This window comes from Trachemys scripta, chromosome 10 (assembly GCF_013100865.1).
Source record: "Trachemys scripta elegans isolate TJP31775 chromosome 10, CAS_Tse_1.0, whole genome shotgun sequence".
Classification (NCBI taxonomy): domain Eukaryota; kingdom Metazoa; phylum Chordata; order Testudines; family Emydidae; genus Trachemys; species Trachemys scripta.
In genome coordinates, this window is record NC_048307.1 from 77,434,742 (window position 1) to 77,447,098 (window position 12,357).

A 12,357-nucleotide genomic window follows, 5' to 3' on the forward strand; every position below is an offset into this window, starting at 1 on the left:
TCACTTCAGACTCAGTCATTGGTTACAACGAGAGTGAGGCCAGGTAAGCTAGCATCAATCAGCGCTTCTTTGAGCACTCTTCACACTCCAGGATTGGGCAGTGGAAAGAACACAAAGATGACATTGCCAGAGTCAGCACTGATTATACTGACCATTTCAATATCTGCAAAGTCTCCGGTGCCTAGACACAGCTTTGGTGCTGGTAGTTCTGGCTCTGACCATGCCAGCTCCTCTCCTGATTGCCCCAACTCAGGCACTAAAGCTGGCACCTGTGCCTGTCTGTAAATGGGATACTGATTCTTGTAGCCATTGTGAGTATAAGTGTACCTTTGAGACCAAGGGGAACTCCCAGAGAGAGAGAGAGAGAGAGAGAGAGAGACTGGGCAGCACTATAAGGACAAAGCAGCTAAGAAATCAGGCATAACAAGAAGCCAGACACTGAATTTGATACTGATGCCCATGTCTAAGAGGCATCCATATCACCCCCAGTATCACAGAAGCAGCCAGCATGGACCTGTTATGAATTCTGTACAATCCCTTGATGCTGCACTTCAGAAAGATGTATTCCTCCTTCCCTCCTCTCTGGCGTCAAGGGGGGAACCCTCTCCCTTGCCATTGAATAAAGAACCCAATGAGGTTGTCAGGGAGCCCCACTTCAGAGTGTCAACCCAATGAGCATGGAGCAATGAATGGCACTAGGGCAGCCAGCCACAACCTGGCCAATACCCATACAATATACCAACTTGTCCATACTGGCCTTACTGGGGACAGTACTTCCATGTGTCAAGGAGCAGATCACTTTCCCACATGTCCAGAAAAAAGAAACAATCACACTTCCTGGTCGCTTTGTTGGCTAGACTAGCCACACGAGAACAGGAGATAATAGAGGGACAATGATCCCCCCCCCCCATCTTCCTTAAGAAATACTCCTTATCACTAGGCAAAGCAGCATCACCAGCACCCACCCTCCAGCCATCAAGAGATGACTTTAAAATAGTGGTCTCCAAACTTTTTACCTTATGCGCCCCTGTCCTCACCTCCCCACTCCCCGGAGCTGGAGCCGGGAGCAGGGCCACAGCCCCAGGAGGGGGGGATCTGGACCGGGGTAAGGGGGCCAAGACTGGGGCCATGGCTGGGGGTGGGGCCAAGGTTGGGGCCCTGTAGTACAGGGCTGGGTGGCGCTCCCTTCCTGCCCCTCTGGGAGGATTGGCCCGGGCCCCAGCGGCACCCCCCAGAATGTTCCTCCATGCCCCCCTAGCGGAGCGCGCCCCACAGTTTGGGGACCTCTGCTTTAAAGCCTTCCAGGACATCATGTCCTGAATTGCGGAGACCCTGAACATTGAGACTCCTTTTGTACAGGATAAGTGTCATTTGATATTCTGAGTTCAATGTCATCAGTCAGAATCACTCTCCCGATTAATGAAGGGATCCTAGAACCAAACCGAAGGGCTACTGCAAACCCCAGCCACTATTTCCTTCCTCCTCCAAATAATTAGAGAAAAGGCATTGGGTGCTGCTGAAAGCTTTTGAAAACTTGTATTCCCACCCAAGCCCAGAGTTCTGCATTGTCTCTGTAGCACAAGAGGAGTGCCCTTATTGGACTCTGACTTCTAAGGACAAGAGACCCAAAGAAGTTAGACTTGTGTGTTCAAAAGACTCTTTGTAGCTTTGGGTGGTGAACTACCAAGTACAGTTACTTCTTGTGAGAGAGAGTAACCCACTTGCAAAAGTTCAGCAGGATGGCAGGGATGAAATGAAAAACATCATCAGGGAATGGGGGCAGCTGTCATGAAAACATCACTGCAGGTGGCATGGGTGCTGTGATCCGGCTGCAAAGTTGATGGCCATTGCCATGACAAGCCTTGTGGCTGCAGGCATCTGGCATATCACATAAAGTAGAGGCCACAATAAAGGACTTGATTTTTCAGGGAATGGAGCTCTTCAGCCAGAGTACAAAAGAAGTGCTCCAATCCTTCAAGAATTCAAGGGCCATGTTAAGGTCCTTTGGGATTTACGTGCTATTTCCCTGCTGAACGTCTTCTATAAACCCCAGCTAGAGCAGAAGATACCTTATTCCCAGACCTAAAGCCAGACTATCAGCAGCAGAAGACTGCTAGGTACTCCAGGATACACCCTCTTCTGCGTCCTTGGCTCACCCAGCTCCTTCTCAGAGGCAGCAGATTTGATAGAGTATCAAGTGCCACAGCAGAGCCCATCTAAAGCCCATTCTTCAGGAATCACCTTGCTTCATTCCATCAGGCCTGGGTTGCTATCACAACCAGCAAAGGAGCATTAGATATCATTATCCATGGCTACCCTTTAGACTTCCATTCCACCTACCTGCCCTTCTTTCCCATCCCTTTTCAGGGACTCGTCTCACAAGAGCCTGTAAAATAAATGGAAGTGACCTCATTGCTTTATCTGAGAGCTGTAGAAGAGATACTGTGGGAATGAAGAATAGAGGAAGAGCCTTCTACTCCTTACTACTTTCTCCAGAAGAGGAAAGGGGGTCTTGGTCATATCCTAGACCTGAGGAGACTGAACAAATACATATTTTGCTTCAGATTCAGGATGGTAATACTTAACCTCTGTCATTCCATCTTTCCAGGCTGAAGATTAATTTGTGTCTCGCTACTTGCAAGATGCGTACTTCCCTATAGCCTTCTATCTGACCTATAAGGAGTACCTAAGATTCACAGTGGGACCCAACCATTACCAATACAAGGTACTGCCATATGAACTCTCCTCAGCACAGTGAGTCTTCACAAAATGCCTAGCAGTGGTAGCAACACACCTCAGAAGAAAAAGGCATTCATGTTTACCATTGCACCAGTGATTGTCTGATTAAGGGCAATTCCCAACAGGAGGCTGCAGTACACCTAAAATTTGCCTTCTTCCTGTTCTTTCAGCTGGGTCTATTAGTGAACTACAAAAAATACTCTAATCCCATTACAGCAATAGAGTTTATGGGAGTCCTGATCAAATCTGGTTTGGCAAGAGCATACCTCCCTGAAAACAGGTTTTTTTTCATAGATTCATAGATTATAGGACTGGAAGGGACCTCGAGAGGTCATCGAGTCCAGTCCCCTGCCCGCATGGCAGGACCAAATACTGCCTAGACCATCTCTAATAGACATTTATCTAACCTACTCTTAAATATCTCCAGAGACGGAGATTCCACCACCTCCCCAGGCAATTTGTTCCAGTGTTTAACCACCCTGACAGTTAGGAACTTTTTCCTAATGTCCAATCTAGACCTCCCTTGCTGCAGTTTAAACCCATTGTTTCTGGTTCTATCCTTAGAGGCTAAGGTGAACAAGTTCTCTCCCTCCTCCTTATGACACCCTTTTATATACCTGAAAACTGCTATCATGTCCCCTCTCAGTCTTCTCTTTTCCAAACTAAACAAAACCAATTCTTTCAGCCTTCCTTCATAGGTCATGTTCTCAAGACCTTTAATCATTCTTGTTGCTCTTCTTTGGACCCTTTCCAATTTCTCCACATCTTTTTTAAAATGCGGCGCCCAGAACTGGACACAATACTCCAGCTGAGGCCTAACCAGAGCAGAGTAGAGCGGAAGAATGACTTCTCGTGTCTTGCTCACAACACACCTGTTAATGCATCCCAGAATCATGTTTGCTTTTTTTGCAACAGCATCACACTGTTGACTCATATTTAGCTTGTGGTCCACTATAACCCCTAGATCCCTTTCTGCCGTACTCCTTCCTAGACAGTCTTTTCCCATTCTGTATGTGTGAAATTGATTTTTCCTTCCTAAGTGGAGCACTTTGCATTTGTCTTTGTTAAACTTCATCCTGTTTAACTCAGACCATTTCTCCAATTTGTCCAGATCATTTTGAATTATGACCCTGTCCTCCAAAGTAGTTGCAATCCCTCCCAGTTTGGTATCGTCCGCAAACTTAATAAGCGTACTTTCTATGCCAATATCTAAGTCGTTGATGAAGATATTGAACAGAGCCGGTCCCAAAACAGACCCCTGCGGTACCCCACTCGTTACTCCTTTCCAGCAGGATTGGGAACCATTAATAACAACTCTCTGAGTACGGTTATCCAGCCAGTTATGCACCCACCTTATAGTAGCCCCATCTAATTTGTATTTGCCTAGTTTATCGATAAGAATATCATGCGAGACCGTATCAAATGCCTTACTAAAGTCTAGGTATACCACATCCACCGCTTCACCCTTATCCACAAGGCTCGTTATCCTATCAAAGAAAGCTATCAGATTGGTTTGACATGATTTGTTCTTCACAAATCCATGCTGGCTATTCCCTATCACCTTACCACCTTCCAAGTGTTGGCAGATGATTTCCTTAATTACTTGCTCCATTATCTTCCCTGGCACAGAAGTTAAACTAACTGGTCTGTAGTTACCTGGGTTGTTTTTATTTCCCTTTTTATAGATGGGCACTATATTTGCCCTTTTCCAGTCTTCTGGAATCTCTCCCGTCTCCCATGACTTTCCAAAGATAATAGGTTCTTATGGCAGTCATTGGTTTGCAGGATAGAATCAAATCAGAGTAAGACTGTATGGATGTTTCTGGAGTTCCTTGTCCATATGTTGGTGTGTGATATGTGACACCACTTGCCAGACTTCACCTACAGCCACTCCAACTCTGACTCAGTTCAATCTGTTCCCCAGCAATGAAGCAGGTGAACAAGAAGGTAATGATCCTACCACGTGTTGCCACACAATTTAGCTGCTGGAAGAATTTTGGAAATGTGTGTGAGGGGTTCCATTCTCTACTCCATCCCTGATAAAGAATTTTAATTATGGGTGGATCAGGTTCAGGTTGGGGACCCCACTTGGACTATCTACAAATGTAAGAGGACATAGGGCTCCACATCAGTGTTGTGCATAGTATTCCTACCTGTTCTTCAAAACTATAGTGCAGAGTCTTATGTGCATCACAGAGATGTCCTCTACATAAGTGTGCACCTTCTTGCTTATTTCTCTCTCCTCTGTCTGGGAGCCATCAGGCTCTGGACATGGTGTCACCAACACAGGGTGACCTTTGATGGCTCTTCACCTCTTGGATGTCAGCAAAAACCTGGTGGATTTCCTAAGTAGTCAGTTACTTCTCAGGAATGGTCATTGTGGAAATCCATCATAAAGTTGATATTCCTACTTTGGGGGACCCCAGTAATAGACATGTTTGCCTCCAGTGTCAATGCCAAGGGCTTGAACTCTTGTTCCAGAGATGGTGTAAGTCTGGGCTCATTACTGGACACCTTCCTTGCAGTGGTCTCAAGGCCTCTCGTATGCCTTTCCACTGATTCCCCAAGATGATTTCCAAAATCATGTGACAAGTCTTTGATCGTTCTCGTAGCTCCATACTGGCCAAGGCACCTTTTGGCCAATGGAACTACTACTTCTCCCTACAATGTCCAGACCTGATCTCACAACACCATGGCCAGCCAGATACTCCATCCAGACTTGAAGTCAGTGAACCTGATGGCATGGTTGTTGGCTGGTTGAGTGCCACAGATGGAGATTGCTTCCTGCAGGTCCAGAAAATTCTGATAGATGCTTTTCTGCTCTGTATCAGACTAACATATTCATCTGAATGGAGAAGTTCTTGATACGGACAGCCCATCATGGTCTGGACTGGTCCAGGCCTCGTTGCTACAGATCCTTGTCTACATATTGCATTTAAAACAGGCTGGCCTCTTATTCAGCTCTATTAAGGTCCACTTCACGGTGATTTCAGCTTGCCATCCACCTGTACAATTATGTTTGGTCTTCTCTCACCTTATAGTATCAAAGTTGCTTAAAGAGCTGTTATGCACCCACTAGTCAGAGGTCCCTGCCTGGGACCTCAATCTATTTCTTCTGAGACCTTTGGAGCTTCCATTCAAACCTCTGTCAAACTGCCCCCTGTACCACCTCCCTCCGAATACAGTGTTCCTAGTGGTTATTACAGCGGCCTGAAGAGTGAGTGTGCTTCAGGTGGCTATGATTGACAACATTCCATAGGAACAAGACTGTTGCAACCTTACCCGAGTTTCATTCCTAAGGTGCGTTAAGGTTCCTAAGGTGGTCTCAGAATTTCACCTGAACCAGTCAGTCAAGCTGCCTGTTGTCTTCCTACAGCCACACTCTGCACAAGGAGGAAAGAAATTATATGTATCCAGGACTTTGCTTTATTACGTAATTGTTCAGCCTATTGCCCCATATATTTATTGCTATATCCAAGTGTTCTGAAGTTCAAGGCATCTTCTTACATTGTGTTAGCCATTTCAATATCCTCTGTATTTTGCTTTGCAGTCAGTTGGCTAGTGTATCTGTCACACCAAACATCAAGGTTCACTCCACCAGAATTCAAGTGATATAGTCAGCCTGTTTCAGAAATGTGCCAGTTTCCAAGATCTTCAAGGTGAGAATGTGGTGTAATTTGCTCACTTTTATCAAGCATTGTGTTGGATTTAGTGGCTAGAGCAGATGCCAAATTTGGAAGAACAGTACTTCAACTTCTGTTCAGTTGATGCAGCTGAAATTCCTCATTCTCATCATCCTGAGGGGATGCTGTTTACTCATCTACAGTGGGATCCACACTGACACATACTCAAAGAACAAACAGTAACTGTAGTTCTTTGAAATGTTATCCCTGTGGATCCCACGCCAACCCATTCTCTATCCCTGCTTTCAAGAGGTCTCAACTACCATGGGTTTCAAATGGTGAGGGAATTGAGCAAGGTTCACAGCCATTCCCATGCTCTCAGTAGGGAGCAGGAGGAGACACGGAGTGCATGCACAGTTCTGATGGATTTTGCTATTCAAAAAAAATCTGAACTCTCTCACATGAGGTACATACACATCTACAGTGTACATCTACATCTTCTCCACATTGTCTACAACATCTCAAAAAACCAGTTACTGTAGGGTAAGTAGCTATTCTTTTTCCACATAATATACACTTAAGATTAGCGTAGTAGTTATACAGACTGTTCTCTTGGGCCTGAAATATAATTTAAAATAATGTGACAGGTCTCCTTAAAATGGAGATTAAAGCTGGTATGGAATCATACTCTATGCTCAGTTTCTTTGATGGACTTATTAGACCAAAAATAAAGTGCTCTCTCTCATTAGAACTATCATCTGGAAGATTCATTTGTTTCATGTAATCAAGAGAAAGTTTATGAAAGTTAATTGTAATGTTCTTGAATGCCAAGATGTGTAGACTTTTAGCAGAAAGAATTTTGTAAGAACTCTTTAATGATGGTGAAGTTTTGTTAATAATGTAAAAAGTGATAATGGCTAACTATCCTTGGATTTTTTTCTGAATTTCCGTGCAAAAACAAGTCACTCCTTTTTTTCCCCCCTTAGGGTCTAAGAACGTCTTTAATATGCAAAATTGTAAAATAAACCTTTAGAGATTTTTTTTTTTTTTTTTTTTTCAGAAAAATAAGATGCTTGTCTATTTTTCTCTTCTTCAGCTAGCTGTTTTAAACTGTTAATATGTATTCCCCATGTTTTTTCTCCTTTCCCTTAACTTTGCGGGGGTGTATTAGAGGTTACAATCAAGAGTACAGAAGAATTTCAGATATTCACCTGTAACTATATTTAGCAAAACGAGAGTTGAAGTTACTTTGTTTCTTTCTGTTATAGTGAAATAAATTCTTGTTTAAATCATTTTAAAATTGAGGTTGTCCATAGCAAAAAAAATATTTTAAATAAAATATGTCACTGTATACAGTATACCCTAGTGGGTGCAATAAAAGAGGCTAGTTAAGTGTTGCATCTCAAATAAGTTCATAAGAATAATATTGCTTCTAAATGATGAAATTAAACAGACGGAAATTAGAAGCATCTCTTGCAGTATTGTTAATAGGAATATCCTTAGTTATCGATGCAAAGATGGATATTTAAGCTGATGTTACAGAAATCAGTTCAAAAATGGGTAATCTCATAGGCCCCCATTCTGTAAATATGCATGTACTTAAGTTTACTACCATAAATAATACTATTGAAATCCGTGAGACTGTTCACAGTAGTATAGTTAAGCATATGTAAGTATTTGTATGATTGAGCCCATAGTTCGCACTTTCAGAGCAGTTTTTATATGAAGAGCTCAAAACACATTACAAGTCAACTGCAATTTAGGTATCCCCATTTTTATGGATGGGTTGAAAGGACTTGCTTAATGGCACATGGGAAATTGGAGTTGTAAGATCTATCGAAGAGTTCTGGTTTCCAGACCTGTGCTCTAACGATCGGACATCCACTTGTCATGAAGAGAAAAAATGTTTGTTGGAAGTTGAGATGTTCCGAGATACTTAGTTACGTTTTCTGGGAAGAAGAGTCCACTTTAAAAAGGAATATCATATTCACCTATCTTTTATTCAGAATTTTTATTAACTTCTACATGAAGTTTGAACAGAATTATTTTTGTAGACCTAAAACCCACAACAATATTAAATTGATGCCTGTTACTATAAAACGTAATTGTTTGAAAGAGACACGTTTGTAGAATGCATCCTTTAAGAAAGGAAAAAGTATATCATATATAGTTACGTTCTGGCTATAAACATATTCACGTTACAAATCATTGTGTATTTTAATTCATTCTCATTAAAATCAAATTGATTATGCTCCTGCTACGCAGTTCATTATAAAGGTGGTTAAAAGCAGTTTTGAGTTTAATCAGAGGACTGCCTCCAATCTTTAGAAACATGCAAGCATATTGTATTTGGAATTAAAAACTTACTTTAAAATAATATCTTACTGAGTAAAACTTTCAGTTGTGTATAAAATTTCAGTAAATTGAGCTAGACAGATCAAAAACTTTCCCCCCATAAATTTTAGGGGAAAAAATTGTAATACGTTGCTAAACTGAGGCCAGGTTTCTAAATGTAACTAAGTACTTACACTTTAGACAGAAATGGAGACTTTCTTTTTAACAGAGCAACAGAGGGTCCTGTGGCACCTTTAAGACTAACAGAAGTCTGATGAAGTGGGCATCTTGCGTCTGAAGTGGGCATTCACCCACGAAAGCTTATGCTCCAATACTTCTGTTAGTCTTAAAGGTGCCAAAGGACCCTCTGTTGCTTTTTACAGATTCAGACTAACACGGCTACCCCTCTGATTTTTAACAGAGGTTATTCAATCAGTTTTCTTTCTGATGTTTGTTTGTATACATAAAATATATCAGATCTATACGAACTGTCAAAATTGGTTTCTGCATAATACAAGCAAACTGAAAAGTTTTACACCATGTTGCAACACCCAAATGTCATTTAGTAACATAAACAAGTCAGTTAAATCATCAGAAACAATGGTCTTAGAAATGCTGCTAGCCTGTGGCATCTTGTTTTCCCTCTGCCAGGTCTTGCAGATGCTGGCCTGTGGTCACTCCAACCAGCCTTTCATCACTCTATGCTACATGGTTTCTAATCCATTTATTAGTCTTTTAGTCATCTTTCAGATGTATAGGTTTTAAGTAATAAGATAATTCCATTACTTATTGCTTTGACCTGATTGGAGCATGTTGATTGCTCCTCTGTTTTAGAAAATTGCTTTTAAAAATCGTGAGTGGTGGGTGTATTTAATCCATTTGTGCATTAAATAATACCATGCTATGAAAATGTTTGATATTGAAAAAAACCCTTTATTTGTAAATGACAAACACACAACTTTATTTAACCTAACAAGGTAATGTGAATTAAAAATAAGTTGCTATTTGTCAAACTGTTTCTAGCGTTTAGTACTTTTAGTAAATTGTAGTACTTTATATCTTTGTTTTTAAATAGATTGAACTCTGGGTCAAAGTGATCTCATATGTGATAAATGTAGTAATTTAAAAACAAATAATTGAATCCTATCAGTCAAGGTTTTCCCATATAAAAGATTATACAGTGGTTTTTTCCATTTGTATTAAAGCTAAAGTTTGTAAAATGGATATATAATTTGCACGTTCCTCCTGCATTTCATTTACATGATTTGCTCAGAGACTTTTCTCATACAACTTCAAAGTGAGGAAAAAAGTTGAAATAAAAAGTTGAGAATGTTGTTTTACTTTCTAAAAATTTCGTTCAAACATGCTAAGGCAGAAAAGGACACTAACGTTTTATGTTCGACTTTGAAGGAAAGATTGGAGTGCTGCAATAGATCACTGACCAAGTCCAGATGAAAGAATAAATGGGAACTGGAAATTCATTCTAGATCTTGCAAGTGAAGTGCTAATGACGGCCTGAATGTCAGTGTCATTTTAAGTAGAGCACTTAGGGTGTGGTTAAAAGCAACAAAAAGTCCTGTGGCACCTTATAGACTAACAGATGTATTGGAGCATAAGCTTTCGTGGGTGAATACCCACTTCGTGATTGTTGCTGTATAAGACACCAAGGAAGACACAGCTTTTGCCCAGATTATTTTAAGTATTAACTATCTTTTTTAACTGTAATTTTAATTAGAAATATTGTTTAATGCTTTTGAGTTATTTAATGCAACAGAGTGAGTATAAATACATTTAGAAGCTTTTTGAACTGCTCTGCATAGAAGTAACTCCCTAAACTCATCAACATGACCCCCTATTCTTGCCATATTAAGTCCCTCTCAAAACTTACTCCTGTTATATTGTTCAGGCTGAGTTTAGTTGACTTATATGTAAATTGTCCATAGTTGTTCCACTTCTAATCTACTTGTCTATCTAGCTGTAGATTATAAGGTTCTATGAGCAGACAATGTCCATGAGTTTGTACATAGTAGATACAAAACAATAAAAATGAATAAATATAGCAGAAATGGTATGCATTTTACTTAGCTATTAAATGACTAAAAATGTAAAAGACAAGAAAAAAAGCAGTTGGAATTAGATCTCCATTCCTCTAGTCACATTTTTGTCTTATTTTCTATTAAGTCTAGACTTTTCAATGTCGTGACATTTTTTGTTTTTCCATTCATTGTTTTGAGGTTTGAGCTCCGGCATGAGCATCTAGATTTTAAAAGAAGAAATTGAGTTTGGTACAGTGGTTAACGTAGCCACAGAAGAAAAATCTTACCACTAATCTTTTGTTAGGAACCTGTAGGCGTCTTCATGGTTTGCTAAATGTCTCACTGTGGCGTGAAGACTGTTTCAGCATTATGTTGTTTTGTCTGTTGGTTTATGGAATTCACATCTAAATAGTATGACTGTCTTGTTGTCATTTAACCAGGCTCTGAATAAATTTTCAAGTAAGCTGTTTGGATTACTGCGGTTGGTGGTTTTTTTAAGGAGTAGTTTTTTTGCCCCCAAAATATGTAGCCCTTGAAATCTACTTTGAACTTTTATGATTACTTTTATGATTACAAGAGCGTCAATTCATGAGTGTATTAACCTTGGTAAACTGCAATACACAATCTCAACAGTATGCACAATTTAGACAATACCGAATGGGTGGTTTTACTCTTGTTGTTTGAACTTCCGGTTAACTGCTGGCAATAAGTCACCTGACAAAAATTTCACATCTCCACTTGTTCTTAGGAAGTCCTGCACCTGTGTACCAGAAAAAGTTAGCTTACTAAGGCGGTATGCTAATACAATTTCCTGTGCTTTTATTTTAACTTGCTAATTTTCCTTAAAGATTCTGTCCCTGTTGCTTATTTTTTCACCACTACAGTTTCAAAATCAACAGATGCAGATAGTTACCCATACTCAAATACCTTTGATGTATATATCTATGTCTAGAGCTCATATCTCCATAGTTTTTGTGCCCATTTTGCCAGTCATGCTCTGTATTCATTTTGGAATAACTGAAACACTGTGTGCTTGCCGTAATTGGAGAATTGGTTATGTGGTACGTACTACAGTGGAGCTGAAGCACAATCAATAAAACTGAAAACAACAACATTTTAAAAGAGAGACTTGATCTTTTCCACAAGCTTTAATCCTTATGCCAAGAATGTTGGTTGTTCTTTTAATTACGCTCATTGTTAACTTGTTAGATTTGTGGTTTTATGTACCTTTTTAAGTGTAGTGTAGTCCATCTGTAGAAGGCTCTCTTGCAACATTAATAGGCTACAGATGGCACTTTGGCTCCCAGTTTCATTAATTCATTATAATGTAACAGCTTTCTTGAGAGACACCTCTTGGCTATGCTAAACACAACTGGATCATCTCAGGGATAATGTTGTAACGAGGTAGCATGTGTATTTTGCGTTTGCTAAATACAGCAACTTAACCTAAATGAACTTCGCTTAGGATTTGCAGTACAGTTAGAATTTAGTCTTTTGCTCCTTATATTACCATGCAAGGGGGAAGAAAGAATAACATTATCCTTTTGGTTATACACACTTTTCTGACTACTGAGGTATTGCATACCAGCATCTGAAATTATACTAGCAAACTCAAATCTAAACAT

At 40.3% G+C, this 12,357-nt stretch overlaps 1 protein-coding gene across 10 annotated transcripts in view; it reads left to right on the forward strand.

Annotated features, from left to right (window-relative positions):
* Nucleotides 1–12,357, forward strand: part of MEF2A (myocyte enhancer factor 2A) — a 151,234-nt gene that overhangs the window by 36,548 nt on the left and 102,329 nt on the right. The gene's annotated exons all lie outside the window — the stretch shown is intronic.